The sequence below is a fragment of the Drosophila suzukii genome, unplaced genomic scaffold (assembly GCF_043229965.1).
Source record: "Drosophila suzukii unplaced genomic scaffold, CBGP_Dsuzu_IsoJpt1.0 scf_4, whole genome shotgun sequence".
NCBI classification, from domain to species: Eukaryota; Metazoa; Arthropoda; class Insecta; order Diptera; family Drosophilidae; genus Drosophila; species Drosophila suzukii.
In genome coordinates, this window is record NW_027255927.1 from 4040500 (window position 1) to 4056086 (window position 15587).

Sequence of the window (15587 nt, forward strand, 5' to 3'; positions counted from 1 at the left end):
GGTGGTTTTAGATGCCTGTGCGGGGGGGGGACAGCCGGTCTGCACGGTCCGCTTAATGGGCAATCAACGGAGCTGAAGCCAAGGGTTTCACCACTTTTTTTCGCTGACTAACATTAGTATTGTCAGCAGCACAGATGGCAAAGGTCTTTATAAATTAAAAATCTAAATCCATGTAAAGCCTTTTCAAGTCATGGAGCTCTTCCATTATTTCGTCGATTTTCGATTGTGAATCGTTACTCCCAAAACAACCATCACACTGCCAGAGTAGATTGAAGGATGATGAAAGTTCCAGGTAGAGTATAAGTATGTTTTTTTAAATAAGTTTTAAAGAAATATCGATTTTAATTATATTGTGATATATGTTTAAGTTTACAAATATAATGTCAACCTTTAATTTTGCCGAACAAATGACTAGGGTACATTGAATATATTGTTAGATACAACTCGGCAAACTTTGAAAATGTAGAATGTTTTAACAATTTTAGTAACAACAGACGCTTTACTGATAATATCGCAAAAACTGAGATTTACTATACCCGTTATTCGTAGAGTTAAAGAATATACTAAATCCGTCAGAAAGTATGTAAAAGGTAACAGGAAGCGTTTCCGACCCTATAAAGTATATATATTCTTGATCAGGATCACTAGCCGTCTGTCCGTCCGTCTGAACGCTGTGATCTCGAAAACCATATAAGCTAGAAATTTGGGATTTGGTTGTAGATTCGTCAGCTTCTTGCGCAGCGCAAGTTTGTTTCAGCAGGGTGCCACGCCCACTCTAACGCCCACAAACGATTATAACACTAAAACCCACATTTGTTAATATTTTGTAAAAATGTAAAGGAGTTTATTTTAAATCGGACAATGCATTAAAAATTTATAACCATATAATTATAAATTTTTTCAATTTATTCGAGTGTGCACACCAAATGCATCAAAATAGCTGTTTTCAATAATACGCCGCCCATCCGCTGGGGGTGCTTTAGGCTAGTTGGCGCTGTAGGCCAAGTGGCTCTATAGAAAAAGAAAATGGCGCTATAGGCTAGGTGTGTTAGTGAAAATAGCAAAGTCGTTTTTAGCATATCTCCATCCCTCTCGCACTCCCTCGCACGGGTATCGACTATATCGTTTTCTCTTGTCTTTTATACCAGTTACTTGTAGAGTAAAAGGGTATACTAAATTCGTCGGAAAGTATGTAACAGGTAGAAGAATGCGTTTCCGTCCCTATAAAGTATATATATTCTTGATCAATATCACTAGTCGAATCGATCTAGCCATGTCCGTCCAGATTAATGCTGAGATCTCAGAAACTACAAGAACTAGAAAGTTGGTATTTAGGTTCGGTGAGCTTCTTGCGCAGCAGTAATTTGTTTCAGCTAGGCTACTGAGATTTGGCGTGCAGATTCCTGAGCTTCTTACGCAGCGCAAGTTTGTTTCAGTATAGTGCCACGCCCACTCTAACGCCCACAAACCGCCCGAAACTGTGGCTCCTACATTTTTGATGCTAGAATAAAATGAAATGTATTGGTCTCCTCAATACCTATCGATTGACCCAAAAAAAAGGTTGTCAAGTTCACTCTAACGCCCACAAGCCGCCCAAAACTGTGGCTCTTACAGTTTGGATGCTAGAATAATATTTTTAACTGAAATGTATTGTTCTCATCAATACCTATCGATTGACCCAAAAAAAATTTGCAACGCCCACAAACCGTCCACAAACTTAAAAAAATTGCAAATATGATCGCGGATATCTCGGAAACTATCAAGGATAGAGAATTGGGATTTTTGATTTAGATTCCGTAGCCTTGTACGCAGCGCAAGTTTGTCACGCGAATATGGCACGCCTACTCTAACGCCCACAAGCCGCCCAGTCCTGTGGCGCCCACAATTTGTATGCTAGAAAACAAATTTTAATTGAAATGTATTAGTTTCGTCAATACCTATCGATTGTTAAAAAAAAAGTTTGCCACGCCCGCTCTAACGCCCACAAACCGCCTAAGCCTGTGGCGCCCACAATTTTCATGCTAGAAAAAAGTTACCTTAAATGTGTTAGTCTCGTCAATACCTATCGATTGATCTAAAAAAAAGTTTGCCACGCCCACTCTAACGCCCACAAACCGCCTACACCCGTGGCGCCCACAATTTTCATGCTAGATAAAATATGTTATCTGAAATGTACTAGTCTCGTCAATACCAGAAAAAAAGTTTGCCACGCCTAATCTAACGCCCATAAATCCCATAAATCTGTCTGCCGCCCACATAACCATATATTGAGATAGCGGGTAGGTGACGCATTACAATCTCGCTTTGCTGTTTGGTCCCTTTAGCTGAGTAACGAGTATCTGATAGTCAAGGTACCCGACTATAGCGTTCTTCCTTGTTTTATACTAGCTTTGCTTTGTTGGGCCGGTAACAGAATTGCGCCTGCATTTTGAATTTCAGTATTGACCAATGAAAGGGTGTTCATGTTATTCCCTTAGGCAGTGTTGTAAAACGTCTGTTTTAAACGTTGTTAAATTCGACAATAGATAATTAGCTGTAATCGATATAATCTATTTAAGCAAAAAACATATAAGGAATAAATTAGTAGTAACATTTAAGTGTACATATACCGAAAATGGTGTAAAAGGTGAGTGTTAATTTGCTTAAATAGGTTTACCAATATTTTCGATATTTCGTAAATATTTCTGCGCCTTCCATTTTCAAATGTTTTCTGTCGTAGTAGTGAATTTGAATTCAGAGCTCCAAGTCCGTCAGATTTGAATGGGGAACTGGAAAATTCCCCCAACCGTAAAACCCTTTGGACCCATCCATTCAACAGATGGTAGGTGGTGGTTAGATCTCGGTGGGAAGAGGATATTACTTTTTTGCAAGAGCACCTCCAGCAGGAAATCTAGTTGGAAGCAAAATCCCACCCGCCATGCTCCTTTCCAACGGGCTTCTCCATTGGATCTTCTCCACCCCTTCCAATTTTCTGCTGCTTTGCCATGTTGTGGTCCTGGTAGTTGCCTTAAGTCCCAAATTTCTGGACGATCCTCCACAGATTGAATAAGAAAGATTGCCTGCCGGCGTGGATTTTGCATTTTTCCTTCCATTTTTATTCTTTTGACACACCTGCATAAAGCCATCAAAAAATTAATTAAAATTAGTTTCAGTAGTTTCATTATCATTTAAGGGTGTAGGTGATTCGTTACCAGGCGTTGTGGTATTTATACCCGTTACTCGTAGAGTAAAAGGGTATACTAGATTCACAGGCAGAAGGAAGCGTTTCCGACCCCACAAAGTATATATATTCTTGATCAGGATCACTAGCCGAGTCGATCTAGCCATGTCCGTCTGTCCGTCTGTCTGTCCGTCCGGATGAACGCTGAGATCTCGGAAACTGTGGGAGCTAGTCTATTGAGATTTGGCGTGCAGATTCCTGAGCTTCTTACGCAGCGCAAGTTTGTTTTAGCACAGTGCCACGCCCACTCTAACGCCCACAAACCGCCCAAAACTGTGGCTCATACAGTTTTGATGCTAGAATAAAAATTTTATTGTAATTATTATATTGTATTTATTTTAATGTATTGTTCTCATCAATACCTATCGATTGACCCAAAAAAGAAGTTTGCCACGCCCACTTTAACGCCCACAAACCGCGAAAACCTGTGACGACCACAATTTTCATGCTAGATAAAAAATTTTAACTGAAATGTATTGGTCTCGTCGATACCTATCGATTGATCCAAAAAAAAATTTGTCACGCCCACTCTAACGCCCATAACGCTTAAATCTGTATACCGCCGGTAGGTGGCGCATTTTAATCTCGCTTTGCTGCTTGCATATCTCCATATAGCTGAGTAACGGGTATCTGATAGTCGAGGTACTCGACTATAGCGTTCTTCCTTGTTTTTTTTTATTTATTTAATTTGGAATGTATGTAACAGGAAGAGGGAAGCGTTTCCGACCCTATGAAGTATATATCGAGCCCCATTTGCGAAAATAACGTAAGCGCCATTTTACCAATTACCAACCGCATTTCCTCTCAAAACATCAAATACTAATTGCATTTATTAACTGAGATATCGGCCTGTCAATTATAACTTAAAGCCTCGTACTCAGGTCGGCGAAGAGTTTCACTAGTGAAAAAATATTATTCTTTGTAATGTAACCGAAGTTTTCAAAGTTCACCCGCAATGCATGTAGCATGGTCTTACTGTCAAGCAGCTCGGTTTGTTGACAAACGGAAAACAAATAAACAGGAGCAATTTAAAAAAGAAGAGTCTGCTGGTGGAGGTGAAGTCCAGTGGTTCGTCAATGGAGAGCTGGTCGGAGATCGAGCGTAGTCCCACTCGGCATGTTCCTTCCCACTGCGATTCTCTAGTGGATCTCATCTCCTCCAGCAATTCAACTATTCTGCGGATTTGACCTGTTGTGGTATTGCTTCTTGTAAGCGAAATCCCACAATAATGGGCAACAGCTTGGATTAAGCGTACTTTTTCATCTGCACAGACATTCTGTTGGCGTTTTTGGGGCTTTCCTTCCATTTTGAATTTATAAATTCCACACCAGTTTTGCACAAACACCGCCAAAGATTAAGTTTCTTAAGCCTAGTACTCACATCGACGAAAACCGCGAGCTAACCATAGGAGTGAGCGAGAGGCAAACAGGCGGCTAAAGCTTTTCGTCGGGTCTGTTTTTCAGCGCGGTACTCAGATGAGCTAAGGAAATACCAGAAAAAATACCAGATATCGCCAGTGAATTTTCGATGAACGCCGTTAGCCGCAGCCCAAAGAATAAGAAATTTAATCTTTGTCGGTGTTCGTGCAGAAGCGGTGGGGAATTTTAAAAATTAAATATGGAAGATATTTACCAAAAACGGCTAAAGGAGGTCAGTGCAGATGAAAAAGGACGCCTAATCCAAGCTGTTTCCCATTATTGTGGGACTTGACCGACAGGAAGCAATTCAACAATGGGGCAAATCTACAGAATAGTTGAAGCGCTAAAGGAGATCCACTAGAGAATCCCAGTGGGAAGGAACAGGGGACATCGCTTGATCTCCGACGAGCTTTCCTTTGAGGACTCCACCTCCACCAGCTACTTGACAGCTAAAGCGGAGATGGAGGACGCGCCGGCTTCTAAAGGGCGAAGAAAATAAGGTCGCCCGCTAAGGAACAGCTGGAGGAGCCATCACCAGCCATTATTGGCCAGCCTATTGGGACTCGCAGCTGGCGCAGAAAAGATGGCGATGGCCTTGGAACGAGAAGGAAGTCTTAAACTTCTAATTTACATAAATAAAAACATTCGTTGAACATTTCATTTATTTGCCGTTTGGGCAACAAGCCCAGCTGCTTGACAGTAAGATTATGTCACACTACAAAGAATAAGATTTTTCGACTAGTAAAACTCTTAGCCGATCTGAGTACTAGGCTTTGTTCTTTGGGCTGCGGCTAACGGCGTTCATCGAAATTCACTCGCTAAAAATGGTATCTTTTCTGGTATGTCCTTAGCTCATCTGAGTACCGCGCTGAAAAACAGACCCGACGAAAAGCGTTAGCCGCGTATTTGCCTCTCGCTCAGCCCTATGGTTAGCACATGGCTTTCGTCGATGTGAGGCTTAAAGCCTAGTACTCAGATCGACGAAAACCGCTAGCTAACCATAGGAGTGAGCGAGAGGCAAATACGCGGCTAAAGGTTTTCGTCGGGTCTGTTTTTCAGCGCGGTACTCAGATGAGCTAAGGAAACACTAGAAAAAATACCAGATTTCGCGAGTGAATTTTCGATGAACGCCGTTAGCCGCGGCCCAAAGAATAATAAATTTAATCTTTGGCGGTGTTCGTGCAGAAACGGTGAGGATTTTAAAAATTAATAATGGAAGAAAAACGGCTAAAGGAGGTCAGTACAGATGAAAAAGGAAGCCTAATCCAAGCTGTTGCCCATTGTTGTGTGACTTGACCGACAGGAAGCAATACCACAACGGGGCAAATCCGAAGAATAGTTATAGCGCTGGAGGAGATGAACTAAAGAATTCCAGTGGGAAGGAACATGGGGCATCGTTCGATCTCCGACGAGCTCTCCATTGAGGACTCCACCTCCACCAGCTACTTGACAGCTAAAGCGGGAGAAAAATATATGGTCGCCCGCTAAGGGACAGCTGGAGGAGCCATCACCAGCCATTATTGGCCAGCCTATTGGGACTCGGAACTGGGCTGCAGATGGCGCGGGAAAGATAGCGAAGCATCCGTGGGACGAGAAGGAAGCCTTAAACTAACTCTAATTTACATAAATAAAAACATTCGTTGAACATTTCATTTATTTTTATTTTAACTTCTTTGTGCACCAGCAGAATCTTCTTTTTTAAATTGACTGTAAGACCATGCCACATGCATCGCGGGTGAACTTTAAAAACTTCGGTCACTCTACAAAGAATAAGATTTTTCGACTGGTGAAACTCTTAGCCGATCTGAGTACTAGGCTTAAGCGACAAACGCCTATTTTAGTGGACGCGAAATAAATTAAAAAAAAACACTCCTGTAAAATTAGGTTTCTGGCGCTTACGTTGTTTTCGCAAATAGGGCTCGATATATTCTTGATCAGGATCACTAGCCCAGTCGATCTAGCCGTATCCGTCTGTCCGTCCGTCCGTATGAACGCTGAGATTTTAGAAACTATAAAAACTAGAAAGCTCGTCACCCAATATGGTTTTTGCTTTTCCTTGGGCCTGCTTTATTATTTACATATCTCGAATTCTGAAGAGCCGATTTCCGTCAGTAAATACACATAATATTAGTAATAAAACGCTCTTCAACTTTTTGATGGTATTAAAAAAGTTGGTAAAGTTAAAGAGTCGGAGGTATACATTTTGTTTTTAAAAATATTCGTATAATAACTATTATTTGTTTTATTGCTTCTCGTACATTGTACAATGTACATACGTACCCTGGAAAATACAAAGTTTGTTTATTAATCTTTACATGTAGTGCCATTAAAAGTCATACATTGTAACACAATCTTTTATCTCCGCACTATATCCTCCGATGAAATAAGAAGAAAATGTTTAAGTTTTCGCCGAACTTGCCCAAAGAGCTTTTTGTAAAACCCATGAGTTTGAACAAAATGTTAAGATTGGAATGAATTAGGCAGGCGCGTGAAGAATTGAGGCCAAAAATGAATGATGACTAAAATGACTTTGAAAGTTTTGTAAGGTTGAAGTATATGAAAACCTGATATTCTTCCAACACTTAATATGTCCGCCAAAACATTGAAAGTAAATCTCTTTATATCAATTGTAGTCTTAATAAATCTTCAGTATATAAGCATTCTGGTGGTACATACACACGTAAACATATACACCAATTTATTTGTATGCATACATACATGACTTAAATACATACGTACATATAATTTTACAAGCAGGTAATACCAGCGAAGAAATGGAGTTGGCATTTGCTTAAACAGTTGATTTTGGATTTTGTTGCGGATAGTTGATGCTTTGTATACATATAAAAAGGCACATTTTTAATTGTTTTTGTTTTGTTTTATTTCAAATATATATACGTACATATGTTATTTTAACGTTATTTATCAAATAACTTTCACATATTCACTGCACTTCTGTAAGTGAAAATTTGAATCTTCCAACCCTTGAAATGTCTGCTAAAAATGAATTTTTTTTAGTGATTTGTCTTAACAGTCTTCAGTGTAAAGCATTTTGGTGGTATACATTTATACATATATATGTACACAAATACATCTATTTTATGTGTATGCACACGTCCATGCTCATATATGAGTTACATGCACATGATTGTGCGTACAGGTGATGCCAGCGAAGAAATGGAGTTGGCATTTGCTTAAACAGTTGTTGTTTTGATTTTGTTGCGGATAGTTGTTGATTTGTATACACAAACATACATATGTATGTACATTTTTAATTGTGTTTAATTAAATTCCCTTGTTTTATTTTAGCTCAAATTAAAACGTATACATACGTTATTTTACCGCTATTTATAAAAATATTAATCTAACTGCGATAAACAAATTAATATTACTTGTAGATGCACGCAGACGTAAATATGTATGTATGTGCTTAAGTAGAGCCAGTTTATATGTACCTTTGACTGTATGTACACTAAACATACAGTGACGAACTTATGTGTTGGCACACTTAGCATCTTGAACTTCAAGTGCGCTTTTCTACCTTTATAAATGTGTTATAAAATTCAAAAAAATTATTTTGGATAAGGGGAATATTCAAATTAATTTAGTTTCAATAAATTCTCTTTTAAAACTAAATTTTTAAAATTAAAAAAACAAAAAATAGGCAGATTTAGCTGCACAAAAGTCTTGGCACCTTTGTGTTTTTAATAACTATTTCGATAAAACTTAACCGCTTTGGTTGTTTTTTTTGCCGAATCTGCTTTGGCTCTATATCTTAAATAGTATAATAATATATATGTAGCATAAAATAAAAATAAAATAAAATAAAAAAGTACCTTAAATAACACCAAAAATGGTTATAAATATAAAAAAAAAAAAAATACCTCTATCTCTGCGAAAAATAATATTTTACTTTCAGAATCGGGGTCAGTGTACAAACCAACTGACTATAAAGGTCAAGTATATAATCATTTATGGATACAACAACGGTATCTAAATATCCCAAATGGCTTCTGAGTCCTTTTTATCATCTCATTAGACATAATAATAATTTCAAGTGGTTCCGTAAAGGGGTTCGGTAATTTAAACTAACAAATCAATTGTTTTTTTCTAGTTGCAAAAAACTTGTACTGAGCACTTGACATAACCTTTCGGAAGGCTACTGGGTAAATATCCTTGCCAAAGACCTTCTTATCCTTAACTTAGATCAGTGCTGAGTAGTTGTGAGGGTTGTCATAATCTTATTATGTGATCCTTTCACCTCCCTGGCCACTCAAAACTTTGTATCGTCCTATGAGCCATGCATTTTTGCTTGGTTAGAGTCCTTTAGAACGTCATAAGAGGCTCCCAACGATAAAATCGGCTTCAGGGCACCCATTCACAAATGTTAGTATACAACTGATCCTGATCCTGAAAGTAAAATATTATTTTTCGCAGAGATAAAGGTATTTATTTTTTTATTTTTTTATGTAACCATTTTTGGTGTAATTAAAGGTACTAAATCGATTTTATGCTACTAATTTAGCATCATACCACTTAAGATATAGAGACAAAGCGGTTTTGGCAAGAAAAAAAAAACCAAATCGGTTCAGTTTTATCGATATAGTTATAAAAAACACAAGTGTGCCAAGACTTTTTTGCAGTTAATTCTGCCTATTTTTTGGTTTTTAATTTGAAAAATGTAGTTTTAAGAGATAATTTATTGAAACAAAATTAATTTGATTGTTAAATATTCCCATCATCCAAAATAATTTTGTTGCATTTTACAACACATTTATAAAGGTAGAAAAGCGCACTTAAAGGTCAAGATACTAAGTGTGCTAACACCTATGTTCGTCACTGTACTTAAAATTGGTCCTACCGCATTAAACTTGTGAAAATTCTCGCGGTGTCTCCAGTGGCTGTTCAATTTTCACTACGCTGCCTGAATAAAAATCGCATCCTTGATCAATTTGCTAATAGCAATGAAATACTCATTTGCCGCTAAAAACATTCCACATGCTAGCGTTCAAATTGAATTTACTTTTGTGAATTGTTCGAAAAGTTGAGGAAAATACAACGATTCGGTATTACAAATCGGTAATGTTTAGAAGGAAATGGTCTAAAATGTTTTGTGGAAATCATTACGTATTTTAAAGCAAGGTCATAACCTTATTGATTCTTCAAGTTGCAAATATGTTTGGATGGTCCGAACTTAAATTGTTAACCCATGACTCGCCCTTATTTTTTACTTTTTTCTTTAAAACATTTATTCTGAGACGCCTGTTTTTAGCATATATTTATTGTTTAACAAAGTAAATGTAATGTGTTTTTAAATGCGCTCGCCGGCGCATTTTATCATCGCTATATTTTTTGTGTAGGCAATTCTTCTTTGTGTTACAAAATGGTAATTTTTTGCAAAGTTTTTATTCTGTTTGTAAGGGCAAGTAGGGTTACATTGCTTTTAACTAAAATAAAAGTGGCTACGCCCACAATGCGGACGGTTTTTAAAACTTCGATACATTTATCAAAAAAGTACCAAAATTATGCGGCAACAAAAATAGCACTATTAACGGCTTTCGGCTTTAAACTTCATTTGGTCAGATTTTATGGCTGTTTTTCGTTTTGTTGTATTAAGAACAAGTTCTACTAATTGAATTGGCAAAATAATGAATAAAATGGTGCTCCCAATGGGTCATTAAGCGCACTGTAATGATAAAAATAGAAGGACATTCAAAAAGCTAAAAAAAAGCAATTCATAAAGGCAATGCAAAAGATAAGTTAATATAAATCGTCAAATTCTTTAAAATAATGATTAGTAGTTACCTAAAACAAGAACTCAAAAGAATAGCACGCAGTGCGAAAAAAAAGTGAGATATAATGTACATAAACAAAAATTATGCGCTTCATGTCCAAAAAATCTCCCTAGACTGCAGAGCATGGGTGAATTTGAAGGACGAGTCTTAAATAAGGCCCACAATAATAGGAAAACTCTTTTATGGTCTGGCGGCTGAAAAATGCTTATGCTTAGATTAAAAAGACCTAAAATTCACATAAGTAATAATATTAAAAACCTACATATCCAAAATTGAGTCCCCAATTCACATTTGCAAAGAATAATAATGGTGAAGCAAGTATCATGGTATGGGCATATTCTCGTACTATAATAATGGTACCATATCATAATGTAAACCCATACAGGATCAACATGTTCACTTTGATAGCTCAGAAATTATGATGCAATTTTATTCGCAATACAAAATTAATTTATTTTGGAAGCTTTACCATGATTATAAGCCAAAAAAAGTCTGATAGAGAGTCGTCTAAAGTATCAAAACCCTTAAGCTAAATGGTATAATGGGGACCTTTCAAGCCTCAGAACTAAAAAACATCGAAAATCTTTGCAGAAATGTTAAAAAACTATGTTTTTAATGCAAAACCGAAGAAAAAAGCACTAAAGTGGCAGCCTACGCGGATGACGTGGTTATCCTACTGCAGGGTAAATTCCCGCAAACTCTTTGCAATCTAATGGTGACAGCCCTATACCCTCTAAAGGTTGAGCTATTTTGAAAGACAATTTTGCCAAGGAAAGATTCTGGTGTCTAGTGACGTCAAGATCGGTCGTTGTTGTTGTTGTTGTTGCAGCCCAAGGTTTAGAACAATATTTTTTACCTTACAAAATCATACATTTATATAAAAATAAATTTTAAAATCGCGTTATTTTTAAGTTTTTTAAGCCTTTTCTTTAGTTGGTGCTATTTTTGTTGCCGCACAACTTTGCTACTTTTTTGACAAATGTATCGAATTTTTAAAAACCATCCGCATTTTATTTTAGTTAATAGATATGTAACTAATTACCCTTACAAACAGAATAAAATTATTGAAAAAAATGACCATTTTAAAGCACAAAGAAGAATTGCCCACACGTTGGTGCTATTTTTGTTGACGCAGCTGTACTTATTTATAAAAAGAATATTAACAATAAAAGCAAACAAAAATTTTCGAAAGTGCAAAACTGTTGAGGATGGTAAAAATTGTATTTTTCCTGAAAATTTCAATAGAATTACACATAATTTTCTAAAAATCCGATGTCCTATCCGATGTCTTATGCCTTGCTTGGGCCTTGGTGAATATTATTTAGCTCTTAGAGACTTTCCGACTTTCTGATTTCATTATGAAGTTTGTTCTACGAAATAGAAATTGCTGAATAATGCTACACATATTTCGCTGAAAAGGTAATTTAATATGCGCCGCTTTTGTTAAAATTAGGCTTTTTCATGTGCTCATAACTTTTTAAATTATTGGAATGTATGGAGGTATAGATCAATAAAATCAATTTCATAAATGTGGGCGCTATACCGACTTTAGCATTATGGGCGTTGAAGTAGACTTCGCACTCCGCTGAAATAAACTTGCGCTGCCTAAGATTCCCAGTATACTTAATCCCAACATTCTAGCTTTTATAGTTTCCGAGATCTCAGCGCTCATACGGACGGAGAGATGGACATGGCTAGAACGAATCGGCTATCCTTATCAATATTATGTATACATTATATGGTCCCTTTACTCTACGAGTTACGGGTATAATAAATGCAGTTCGTTCCACAAGTCTCCATAGGTCCCATCTTTACCTTTATTTTAATTTCCATGGGATTTCTCCCAAACCAATTAACTTCTAAAAAGTCTTACCAGCGAGATTTAAAGAAAATAGAAATACCTTTTGATCGGTGTACGAAGTGTTTTGATTTAACTGTCATGGCAGATTTTCAATTTTAAGTGCTTATGTATTTGTGACTACGTGGACTTTCGTACTCGTAAATAAGCATGAAATATTTTTTAAAGTAAACTGAAACGTAGAATTCCTTCTAGACGCGGCGTAGAAGACTGGCGAACGGGCGGGCAGGAACGAAGGCAGATATTCGTAGATTTTCCTCTCTATCTTTGTCTTCCAAGCTGCCTGCACTCGGCGATCGGACAGACAAATTTCGGCCGGTCCGTTATTTTGCGTATATCTGTTTTGTTCAAAATGGTGGCCAACATTTTTCCGGAAAAATTGTTGTGGTGCATTGACATGTTTAGGAGCGATATTGTATTTCGAAATAAAGCAATTAATATTGATTTGTAATATATATATAATTTATGTATATTATTTTTATATATTTATTATTACTATATATTAATATATATATATAATATTTAATATATATATATATATATTAATATATATATATATATTATTATATGTATATATGTTATTAGATATATATATATTCCTCACAGTAAAATCAAGTTATTTGAATTAACTTATAATGTAAAAAGGGTATACGAGTAGGAGCATTGGCACGCACCAACAGCGGAAATAAAACAAAAAAAATCAAGTAAAGGGGTGAGAAGAAGACTTGCTGTGTTCTTTTTGAGTTTTGAGTGAGGGAACCAGGCAATTCAATTGGTGCGTAGCGATATAAATTAGTTTCTCGATAAAAAGTGGTATCTGTTTATTATAATAAAGACAGGTAAGAGCTACCTTAACTTTAAGATATTGTGCATGGATCTAACTTTAAAGTGCGTCGATTTTAAAAGTGTTTCATTGCCTAACCTAAAAAAATTCAGTTAGCCGAAAATTGCATGCTCAAATGTTTTCTGCCAATGAATGATCCCGCAAAGGCATTTATACACTTTTTTTTTATATAAACACTTTTTTTTAAACATGCCGCTATATTTTTTCAGGAACATTGGCCGAAGATTTTAGGTACAGATGTTTGAGAAAGGCGATGCACAATGCTAAAAACATTTAACAAACCAAAAAACAAGGTTTTTTAACAATAACTGTACACCAATTGATAACGTAAGTAACACAATTTAAAACCAACATATAGCAACAACAAGTACATTTAAATTTAATATAAATTTGTATATTTTAGTTTATAAAAAGGATACAAACAAATTTTTGGGCTATGAAATTACTGACTTTTAAGCAGTCATACATGAATTCACCCATGCCGGAGGTGATACGATGAAGGAAGTGTTCTCTTCTTTCAAAGGTGACATCTTATCGGACACATATTGCATTTTTTGAGTGATTTCATGCGTGACTTGTCACAAGATTATCTCCCATACTCCAAATGCGTATAAGTCATGCGTGAAATCATTACTGACTTCGCATATAGTTCTTATGAGCTGTCACGAGTAAAAAAGCGTACCTCCCTTAAAAATTTCATACAATTATCATACAATTTGTTATATTATGTTAAGAGTTAAGAAAAACCTAAAACATTTAAAAAGTGTGTTTGAAACGTAACTTTTTGTAATCACATCAAATATTCTTTACTAAGATAATTTTGTCAATGTATTGTAATTTACCTTTTCACTTTCCTTTTTAATGCTAAGTAGCACAGTCCTCAAAATCTGTGTATTTCTAGCAATTTCCTGCCAAACTAGAGTTGTTTTAAGGTCGTAGAACAAAATTTTTCCATCCTTTGATGCAATACAAACTCTTCAACGGAACTCAATTATAAAGTGTCATTTGATGCTTATTTATAGCTAGCTACAACTAGGCTAACAAACTGGAACATAAATCCGCACTGTTTTTTTTTTGGTTTTACTATACCTTTTGATTAATGTGTTTAGCTGTTTAGCTCATCACATATATAGTTTTCGGCTTCGCACATTCTGCCGGTGCGCATCTTCATTACGTGTATTGCCCCCTACTGTGATGTACGTGATGCTTGCCTACAATAGTTTTTTAGAATGCAAAGAAAATTTTTTTTTCTTAAATTTTTAGTTACTAAAACATTAAAAAAAACTTTCAAACTTGTTTACATTCACTTTTAACAAAGCATGTGCTCGTGGACTCATAGTTTTAGAATCTATGGATATTAGTGTTTGATTATGTGTGGTTGATTAATAGCCTCTGCACACCAAAATGATTTCCTAAAAAAAATTCTTTTTAAAAAATTAATCCTTTACAAATTTATCTAGCATTTCCAAAATATTGTTACACCCGTTACTCGTAGAGTAAAAGGTTATACTAGATCCGTCAAAAAGTAGCCAACATGTCCAGCCAACATGCGCAGCGCAAATTTATTTCAGCACTCCAACGCCCATAACTCTAAAACCTGCCTAGCGCCTACTTTTTAGACGATTTTAGAAAAAATAAATGGAATTTTGTTTTATATATCAATATGCATGCCAAATATTATTAGCAATATACCCGTTAAAGTTTTTAATAACAAAGTTAATAAGATAAAAAGGAGTTGCACTATCCTCTAGGTGCCTCGCCAATAGAAAGGTCATTTAACATTAAAATTGGTGAAAAGACTACGCGCTATTTTATAAGGCAAATATAACTCTTTAACTCTCTTAAGGCAAATATAACTTTCTTTGGCTGTTTCTGGTGGCGACGAAAATTTCGCTCTGTCCGCTCACACAAAGTTCAGAACGTACAAATGTAGAAATAGAATGCACAACGAATATGCAAGTGCGTATGCGTGGGTACTTGTTCAAGAAAACGTTTTTTGATCTGAAATCATTTCTAAGCTAAGAAACGGATTTATGTATTTACACCCTTTACAAATTATGAGGGGAGGGTATCTGTTAAAAGATCTTCTATGATTAAACAGGATGTTTAACCAAATTGTATATGTGTATGTATATTGTAACGAATTAATTTGCTAGCTCAGCAGGTTGTGTCTTTTTCCGACGGGACTGCCTCGTAGATCATTGTGGAAGCATAGAATTCAAAGGCTTTCAGTGGGTTTATTTCGGTGGGCTTATTACAGCGGACTGGTGGCTCTATTGGTCTCGGTGTCGCCATGAGCTGACTCCTGTAGATGCTGATGTTGCTCGTCGAAGAGTTGATTCGATGATCGCTCGCCTCGCTGACTCCGAGCTACGGTCTTGGTTTCGCTCGCCGCTGCTCGCTCGCTGATGTCCATATTCCGAACGTCTCGACATAGCGATCTTGCTCCTTG

The 15587-nt window shown here is 36.4% G+C and overlaps 1 protein-coding gene and 2 long non-coding RNA genes across 21 annotated transcripts in view; 1 reads left to right on the forward strand and 2 right to left on the reverse strand.

The window, feature by feature from the left end:
• Positions 1–2529: 2529 nt before the first annotated feature.
• LOC136117628 (uncharacterized) lies at positions 2530–12578 on the reverse strand. Its single transcript, XR_010655156.2, has 2 exons — positions 12335–12578; positions 2530–3111 (listed from the first exon to the last, which is right to left on the reverse strand). It is a non-coding gene; the product is annotated as an uncharacterized lncRNA (long non-coding RNA).
• LOC118879561 (uncharacterized) lies at positions 6279–7253 on the reverse strand. Its single transcript, XR_005015927.3, has 2 exons — positions 6978–7253; positions 6279–6919 (listed from the first exon to the last, which is right to left on the reverse strand). It is a non-coding gene; the product is annotated as an uncharacterized lncRNA (long non-coding RNA).
• Positions 7253–15587, forward strand: part of conu (Rho GTPase-activating protein conundrum) — a 307155-nt gene continuing 298820 nt past the window's right edge. For 4 of the 19 annotated variants that reach the window (XM_070999142.1, XM_070999139.1, XM_070999141.1 and 1 more), the window contains exons 1-2: positions 7254–7395; positions 13345–13462. The gene's annotated coding sequence lies outside the window, so the exon portion shown is untranslated. Of the gene's footprint in view, positions 7396–7454; positions 7596–7757; positions 7898–13344; positions 13463–13538; positions 13659–15587 lie in introns of those variants that run through there. The other 15 variants (XM_070999136.1, XM_070999137.1, XM_070999138.1 and 12 more) reach the window with 9 other exon arrangements.